We start from the raw sequence: 9,995 nt of genomic DNA on the forward strand, positions 1-9,995 counted from the left end.
GAGAGGAAGTTCTGGTCTCTCTTCCTCTTCTTATAAGTACACCAGTCCCATCATGGGCCCAACCCTCATGATCTCATATGAACCTAATCACCTCCCGAGCGTAAGCCTCCCAATACCAACACACTGGGGGTTAGGGTTTTAAAATATGAATTTTGGGAGGACACATTCAGTTCATAACAAGGTATTTAAACTTTCCAACTGCAGAATTATGAGGTTCAAGGAACATTAAACTCGACTATGTTTCATTTTTGAACTTGGATATAATATCCTAAATTGTATCATGGCACAGGGCACTCAAATTTTTTTTAAATAAATTTGTTCACTCTTTTCACACTATCTATTTTTCTGCCAAAATATATAGAAAATGAATCATGGAAGCAGTACTAATCATGGTTAAAAAATTATAAAGGACAGATGTGTGTGTGTATGTGATGGGTGGTGGTGGTTAGTTTGTTCAATGTAGTTTGGAGGAAAGCAATAAACATACTTATGGCTGTAACACTGGAAAATCAATCCTCAACACACACCACTTATCTGCACACTCTAGTCAGGGAGCTAAAAGTGTTGTGTGCCTCGTCCTCAGGTGCCAATGTGCATGCATGCATTTGTGTACATGTATGCTGTGTGTTGGGGTGGGGATTAGGTGGGATACAAGTCTCCAAGACTCTCTTCTCTGTTGCTCTTCTAAGTAAGGCTTCATTTGAACACAAGTTATAAACACTTCAAAATTAAACTGCCTAAAACCCATTGCTCCACTCTTTCTTACTGCATCATTTATTCATAAATACACACAAAGCCCTTTTTAAACTAATTTCTCCTCCAAAGCAGAGACATAGAACAAGAAGAAGCTTCCAGGATAACAAATTTCAACTTCTTTAGGTTAGATCTTGCAGAAATACTGGGAAAGAGAATGGATTTTGACTTCTCACTTAAAAAGACAATATTAACACGAGGTCCCAGAATCCATGCTACTTCTCATGCTGTTTCTTGACATGCCATGCTGTCTTCTTCCACCTCTTTCCACCAAAATCCTCTCCCAAATCCCTTAAGAAACAGCTTAAACATCTCTCCCAAAAGCCTTTCCTAGCTCTCTTCCCTTTAGTGCTAACATTTTTAGCGACGTCTCTGTGCTTCAGTTTCATTTTCCGTAACGTGAGAAGAACAATAGTACCATGGCATAATGAGAAATCTGTGTACCCTACAGTCTCCCATGCTAGACTGTACTTCCCTGTTCCTCAAGACACGGAATAGTACCAGGAACATTTAGATATTTAACAAATGATGGTTTCACTGACTTTAATAGAATATAACCAGGGAATTTCAAATGGCCAGGCTGATCTCCCCACCTACCCCAATGGAAATGGCAAGGGATGCTGCTTGTCCTTATCTTGGAGGCAGTGTGAGGACTAAGGAGCATAGGACTGAGAATTAGCAACGTGAGGTTTGAGCCCTGCCTCAGCTTCTCACTAGCTGCTTGACACTGGGAAACTCACTCCACCTCTCTGGACCTCCCTGGCTTATCCTCCAGATGAAGGGGTGGGGCTAGGTGATCTTGGGCTCTGACACTACAAGACTCTCACATAATTAAAACCCCTGAACATTTTCTTCCCAGAGGCAGCTGGGCAGTCAGTCCTGCACATCAGAGGCTGCTGCTCCCCAGAAAACAGCCAGTAGCCCAAGGGGGAATACTGGGTGCACAGGTCCCCCATTGACATTTAGGTAAATTACAGAAATCTGTGTACCTTACAGAGGGAACTCTTCCGCTCCCAGATGAAAATAATTTGGTCCTTCTTCTCAAGCCTATTTTCCTGTCGGTGACGTATTTAGAGTTACTGTTTCAATTTTCCATTTTGAGACATCATGGGGGCATCTTTTAACAAAAACAAGCTGCACCCAAATCCACCAGCTTGCTTGGACGTGTTCAGACGCACTCACCAGAACCCATGGGGTCTGCGCGTGCGTCTGAGTGCTCTCACAAGAGTTCAGGCACACAAAGAGCAGCAGCTGGATGGATGGTCTGGGAGGGCTGAGCAGAGGGCCCTCTGCCAAACCCTGTTCCTTTAATTCACCTAAACAGTGACCTTGAAAAATTGCCCTTTATGGGATGTGATGAGGTGTGAATTCAATCTCCATCCTCACTTAGGTCCTGTCATTTTCTGCACTGTGATTGCCAGTTGTGCCAGACAACATCAACTGGACCGGCAGAGGGTTGGTGAGATTGAGAAGGTCCTCAGGGGAAAGCTGAGCGCAAAAGGCCCTGGAAACTCATTTCAGTCATGGGCCCCTCTCTTGCCATGTTTTTCTCCTTGGCTGCAATCAAACCAGCAAAGGCTGTTACTGGTTCAGTGGCATTGCCCTTGGAGTTTAAGTAAGCTGTCTTTGATTGTTGAGCAAAAGGAGTGTTCGTCTGAGACGAGGCTTTGGAAGGTTCTCTGTTCACCCCTTTCCTCCTTAAATTCTCAGGCTCATGACCCAAACCAACTCCCTGCAAACTTACTATGAGTGAGGATGAGAGATAGGAGCAAGCATTCTGCAATTTTTCTTGCACTCAAAGAATCAGATGCAGTCGATTTAACTTCATCAAATCACTGACAAGTGCTGATAGAGAGGATGGAAAATATGCAAGGCCAGAGAACAGCCAAAATCCTACAGTTTCTATCAGTATTAAAGCCAGATGTTCCACTGACTGTTCACATTTGATAAAACCTGATGACAAAGGCTTCTGCCTGGGATCTGTGGATCCCAGGTTCCATTCATCAGCACGTGGTTCATGTGGCTATACACCAGGCCAACTGGATAGCATTTAATGCAGCACCAGGCCTTCTGTGAAGACAAAACTGGTCCTGCTTTGTCTGTGGGCTTCTATAGGTTGTGACTTGAACAGATCTGTTTACGCTACATTTGCTATGGCAACGTTTATCTGATATGGACAAAAGATTCTTGAATTAATAACACTTGACTCAGGCCTATGATTCAACAAGAGGTATTCAAACTGTTTAAGTGAAGGCGATGTTTTCTTTGAAGCCAATTAATACAGCAACAAACCTTTGGCTGAAGTGATCCAAAGTGCAGCAAGTAAGTGTTACCATGTTCTGTAAACCAAGCTAACCCTGCAGTGAGTGACTGAAGAGGGAAAAAAGAAATAAATGCACATTCAGTTGGCATAAATCTCAGATCATAGCCCAGGCAATTTCACATTTTAAGAGGGGACTTGCAGAGGTAGCTTTTGTTCAATCTGACAACATTTTTTACCTCAGCTATAAAGTGTAAGAAGGCCCTGAACACAGAAATGACTGTGAATTCACCTTCCAACCTTCTTTTCCCCTTGACAATTGAAGGCTATAGCTGGCCCAGTCCTCCTTCAACCTGTCCCTGAGCTGTAACCCCCACAGGGGTCAGGTGACTTGATTTGATGGCAGATCTTTTCTGAGAAGCAGATGTAGCCCCAGGGGCTCAGGTAAATGGCTTTCTCTCCTTTCCCCCTAAAGCTACCAAACAGAGGTTTCCTTTTCTTTCCTCCATTGAAAAATTGCCAGCACTCTATACTGTACGGCTAACCCAAAAACAGGCAATGGAGAATGATGTTAATTTAAACTTCTGCCTTATTAAGTAACAAAACCCAGAAATAATGTGATCAAAGCCAAAAGACACAAACTTCTGCCATCTTTCTTGAGATAAAAGCAGTAAAACACCCATTAAATGAAGGAGGCTTGGACACTTAATAAAAATAGCTAATTAAGTGTTGGAGTAACTTAGCATTTTGCCTCATGAGTCCTGCAATACTCAAGACTAGCCTGTATCCCTTCCAATCTCACTCCTTCCTGCTGTGGTTCAGGCCATCACATAATTCTTTTTTCGTTCCCTTCATTATGTGCCAGAGACTGTTGTATGTACTGGGAGTACAAAAGTGAACAGTAGACCAGATTCTGGCTCTGGAGCAACTTATACTAGTAGTAGTGGATTTGGTGAGCAGGACAGAACAAGCAGGTGTTAAATTCTTACACAAAATAAATCAGCATAAGAAGAATGAATGGGGGTGGGAGGAGACAGGGGCTGTGTCTTGGCCATCTCATCAAAATCCTGAAATGCCCATAACAGTTTCTCCCTTGGAATGGACCCCTTCTCTTTTCGTGTGTCCTGTTATGGAGTCTATTTTTCAACAGTGTGAGTGAATTCAGTGCTATACAAGTTTTCTTCTCTCTTCCTCCTCCTCTTCTTCTAGTCTGCAATATTTTTGAAAATGCCTACAATATGCCAAGTATACAAAAAATAAAAGAGGTCCAGTGCTGAACCAACCAGGGCCCACCATCTTGCTATGAAGGCGGCAGTTCGCATCAATAACCCTCATCAGTATAAAGCTGTGGTTTCCTAACTTTGCCAGGTGACAGAGCTATGAGCAGTGAGTTTAAAATGCAGATGCCTGGAATCCACCCCAGATCCTGCGCAAATGAAGTAGTGTAGAGTGGGAGGGGGACAGAAACACTTAAATTTTAATCAACCCCTCCCCCATTAATTTCAACGTAAAACGAAAGTTGAGACAAACATTGAGATCTACAGTATCAAGGAAAACACACCAGACTTAAAGGGCAGAAGTTACTAAAGCTCCTTAGGACAGACCTGCGGCCTTATTAGGTTTGGGATTCTGAGCTTTTAATAGTAGCCAACCCCAGGTGCAACTCATTCAATGGAAACATTAATGAAAGAAGATGTAAGTTCTAATCCAGAATAAATTTGGTTCAGATTCCTGTGTAATAAAAGAAATCGTATCACCTCTGATTAGTCTTGTGTAATTTAAATGAAATAAAATATGAAAGAACTATTGTTGTATTTTGCAGATAATAGATGTTCTGAAATTGACAGTTTTCACTAGCCTTGGCTTCCTTCTATAGATCTAGATCAATGTCATAAATGCTACAGTGGGATTTGAATTTCACTTCAACTTTCCTTCTTTTTTTTTTTTTTTTTCTATGAGCAGGAAAATATTTAAGAGAAAAGCATCCTTGTTTCCCATTTTTCTTTGTAGTCAATACTAATAGATGGATTTTTTTTTCTTTTGCCTCCAGCCATTTTGATGAGAAAAGCACAGATAACACTCATCACTAGAAGTTGACTATGTACACACTGGTAGCCAGGAAAATCCTAGAAACATAGGCTAGATGGACTTTTCAGGATCAACTGACCCAGCCCTTCTGTGTTTTACATCAGAAACCTGGGGGCCAGAGAGGGCAAGTAATTTGTCCACAGTCACAGAGCCAGCTAATGGCAGAGCTGAGACAAATACCTAATGAAATGGTGATTTTCAAATTTTCTTTCTGTAGTCTTGTGCCCCAAAGATCATGAAGGAGATAGGGAGCAGGTGAAAAGAGTAGAGGGGTCCTCCAGTCTTACTTCAACTAGAGAAAGTCAGCTTTTTATCTCTTTTGTATAGTTAAACGTCCTCAGTATAATTTCACTTGAAGACACAATTTTACCACTAAAGATAATGGAAAAACCCTGCACTATACCACCATGCAGTTTCTGTCACAGGTTGCATTATTTGTTTCCTTCCTACTACCTAACTCATTGCAACTGTTATAAGAAAGCAATAAAATGATTTTAGGCGTTGTGCTTGGAGCCTAGAGTTTCCATGTTATCTTCCATCCAAATGTCTTTCTTCCCTAAAACAAGATCAAAACATCACGAAACTTTCACTGAATATGTACAAGAGAACAAATTAATACAATGTGACCCCGTAGGTTTAAGATTACAAGTGCTTAAGGGATAGTGAAAACCAAATAAGGGAAGTCTTCTCAAATATGGTGTTGTAGATTTGGAAATAATTAGTTAGCTCTTCATTATTTTCTAATAATTTCAAATCCGCTTATGGTTAGAAGGTTGATTTACTTTTCCATTTTCCCCTTAAGACTTTTTAACAAAGGATGAGTAAAAAGTCTAGCTAGGATTAAAGGTAGATGTGCCAGGGGGTGCTACTGACTTACGCAATGGCCATTCTCTCCTTGTGAACAAACATCAGTTTTACTGAAGGAGGAAATGGGTTTATCCAAATATATATCCAACCTCCCTTACATTTGGGGGATGTCACGTGACTGTATTATGATCAATGTGATACGTGTATAAATTAGAGAAGAACTCCCCAAATATCTCTTCAAACAAAAATTGGCACATTTTTGCCTCTTACCCAGTTTTTCCTGTCTGAACATGGACATGATTGTTGGCATACCAGCAGTCATCTTGAGAGCAGGAGGACAGGAGTTATACCCTAGGGCTGGGTGCGGTGGCTCACACCTATAATCCCAGCACTTTGGGAGGACAAAGACGGTGGATCACTTGAACCCAGGAGTTCAAGACAAGCCTAGGCAACATGATGAAACCCTGTCTCTAAAAGAAATGCAAAAATTAGTGGGGTATGGTGGCACAAGCCTGTAGTCCCAGCTACTTGGGAGGCTAAGGTGGGAGGGTCACTTGAACTTGAGCCAGGGAGATCTGATTGTGCCACTGCACTCCAGCTTGAACAATAGAGCAAGACCCTGTCTCAAAAAACAAACAAACAAACAAAAAAGTGTTACGAATGGAAGAGCACAAAGCTAGAAAGGCCTTAAGTCTTTCACGGCCGGCCTCAGCCTCAGTGCCCATCTCCAAATGTGTTTTTCATGAGACAAAAATAAACCACCAATGTCTTCAAGCCACCATTTTGTCATTGTTGCTGTTGTTTGTTTTGCTTTCTAATATTTGTTACTAGCAACCAAACAGAATTCATCGCTTAGTAGGCAGACCAAAGTACTAAAAATGAAGCTAAGCTTAAAAGCATTTCCTATGTAACAGGAAGCATTATCTGCCAAAAATCTGCCCAAGAAAGCTTGTTCAGGTGAGACTTCCTGACTTTTTTATGTTTTGCCAGCACTGAAAGGTTGGAAAGTGCACATGAACAGTAAAGTACATGGGCAGCTGTCCAAAGAGAATGATTTTATGTTTACCCAGCACCGTACAATGAACAGTGCTGGATACGTGTTGTCCATGTGTCTATATTCCTAGGACTCAACTGAATAAAAGAAAGTGAAAATTCAAATCATTTTCAAGACAGACTTATGGTATGTGAAAAAGCCATTTAGGGCACACCACTAACTTTGACAAGACCATTTTCAGACTTGCCATATGACTGTAATATTAAATGACATCCGTATCTACCACCCCTTTGCTTAGCGTCTGTATCAGTTCTCTTAGGCAATGTAGACTAAAAAGCATAACACCACTGAATCTCTAGTACGGCTTCCAAAGCCATGATGAAGCATAGAAAGTGTGCATTGAACACATTTGTATACGTGTCATGTATAGAGAACAGCAGAGTCAAACAGAGCATGTCTTTTGAAGTCCTGAAGTTGACTAATGAGCTGGGTGGAAAATGGCATTGAGAGTGTTTCCCTCTGGCCTCTGCAAGATGGAGGCAATCGACCACCCTCAGGATATGTGCTCAGCAAGGCACTGGGGATATCACCAGGGAGCTCAGAGGCACTCAAATACAGTTATCAGCAGACACAGCAGCAAACCAGAGAGCCAAGGGTGTGGCCATCTGAATGCTAGAAGCACCCTACCTCAAAGACCTTCAGTGGAGACCCCAAATAGGAAGGACCAATAGTGGCCAATGATGCTGATGGACACATAAAAGATTGTGATTTACCTGGCAGCAGTTTTATTTTCTATAGGCAGGCAACACTCTATACTTACATAAGACACACTATACAATATAAGTGTGTAATTGACAGATATACAATATGTTCTATGAATTAAGAATATACTGACAGATACAACAGACACACAATATATCCTATGAGTTAACCATGGAAAGTGAGGCTTACAGAGATTAAATAAGTTGTCCAATGTCATATAGCTCATAAGTGGCAGCCAATATTCAAACTCAAGGCTGTCTGCCTCTAAAGCGCATACCTATAAATCCTATACCATGTAAGTTCTTTAAGAGGAAGACTTTCCCAAAGTTGATGGCTAGGGGCCCTTACTGAAGAGTTGTAACTAAAGCAAGAGTTCTTTTGCTTTGATGAAAAGGTTAGTGCTAACCTTTTAAGTGGTGGTAAAGAATGATGCACAGCATTGGAGTGTGGAAGTGTCCTTGTGTTCTGAGAAGAACGTGTGTTGTATGTTGACTTCTCCAGTGGATGCATGAGGTACATGTGAACAGTGGGTTGGAAGACAGTCTGCAAAGCTTTAAACTCCAACCAAAGTAAATAAATGCATCTTATTGGGTTTTTTTTTAAGGCAGTTGTGGCCATATATTAAAATTTCAACTTTGTGCCTCAGGAATGGGGAACAAGCACAGGGAAAGTAGAGGAAGCCATAATCTAGAAAAATAATGGAATTGCTTGTTATAGGGTACCACCAAAGCTTAACCGTCTCTGTGATGGTGATAGTGCATAATTTATTTGAACTTATTGCAGTGTTGAAAATAGTTCATGAATCCCTCATTTCCATGTTCATGAATCTACAAGGAATCTAAAGACTCTTAAGTTGGAAAACAATGGGCCTGGGGAAACTCACTACGGGGAAAAATGCAGAGCGTGAGGGAGAAATCATTATCACAGAGACAGTTAAGCTTTTGTGGTGCCCTGTACCAAGCAATTCCATCGTTTTTCTAGATTATGGCTTCCTCTACTCTCCAGAACCCGTGATTGTTCCCCATTCCTGAAGCATAAAGTCTAAATGTTAATACATAGCCACAACTGCACTAAAAAATTCAGTAAGAGCCGCTAGGTGCTGCTGTGGACTGTGGGCCGCCGGGGTAGGTGAAGGATCCCAAGATGGCTGGGCAAAAACTTGCTCTAAAAACCACTGACTGCGTAACTTCTTGGGAGATCATACCCTGAAACCAAAAGGCCATTGCTAATTCCCTGACATCCTGGAATGAGACTCTTACCTCCAGATTGGCTATTTTACCTAAGAATCCACCAGCTATCAACTGGACTTACTACAAGACCAATGTGGCCAAGGCAGGCTTGGTGGATGACTTTGAGAAGAAGTTTAATGCCCTGAAGTTTCCTGTACCAGAGGGTAAATATACTGCCCAGGTGTATGCTGAAGAAAATGAAGTTGTGAAAATTTGTGCTGAGTGGGTGTCTCTCTCAAAGTCCAGGATTGGAGAACATGAGAAACAGCTGGAGAAGATAAGGAACTTAATTCCATTTGATCAGATGACCACTGAGGACCTGAACGAAGCTTTTCCAGACACCAAATGAGACAAGAAAAAGTATCCCTATTGCCTCACCAACCAATTGAGAATTTATAAAATTGAGTCCAGGAGGAAGCTCTGGCCCTTATATTACACATTCTGGACATTAAAAATAAAAATAATTATGTAGAAAAAAACCCAATAAGATGCATTTATATACCTTGGTTGGAGTTTAAAGATTGCAGGATATCTTCCCCCCCTCCACTGCCTTCATGTACCTCATGTGTTTACTAGAGAAATCAACACACAACACGTTCTTCTCAGAACATAAGGACACTTCCACACTCCAATGCTGTGCGTCACTTTTTACCACCAACTAAAATGCCCTTCCTTGTTCCCCACATGGCTAAATATTACCTGTTCTTAAAGGCCTAGCTCAAATGTCAACTCCTTCTAGAAGCTTCCTTCAGGCCTGATGCCCTACTTTATCTCTGCATTGCCCAAACTGAATTGCCCTAAGAGAATGTATTGCCCTTTTCACTTTTTTTAGGTCTCCATTTGATACTGTATTGTTGTTTATTTATTTTGCTTAAGTGTGTCTATGAGCTAAGTACCATAATTTATTCATATATGAATCTCTAGACCCTTTCAAGTTTCTGATATATATTGGACAATGAAGATAGAATGCTTGAATAAATTTTATAATATATACAAATTATATATATTTATTGTGTACAACATGATTTTTTTTTAAACATTCTTGCTCTGTTGTCCAGGCTGGAGTGCAATGGCGTGATCTCAACTCACTGCAACCTCCGCC

General features: G+C 41.2%; 1 pseudogene; it reads left to right on the forward strand.

The window, feature by feature from the left end:
* The first annotated feature begins 8,807 nt into the window (after window positions 1-8,807).
* LOC117098586 lies at window positions 8,808-9,292 on the forward strand (annotated as a pseudogene).
* Window positions 9,293-9,995: the final 703 nt, after the last annotated feature.

The sequence above is a fragment of the Trachypithecus francoisi genome, unplaced genomic scaffold, assembly GCF_009764315.1.
Source record: "Trachypithecus francoisi isolate TF-2019V2 unplaced genomic scaffold, Tfra_2.0 Lachesis_group16, whole genome shotgun sequence".
Lineage (NCBI taxonomy): Eukaryota > Metazoa > Chordata > Mammalia > Primates > Cercopithecidae > Trachypithecus > Trachypithecus francoisi.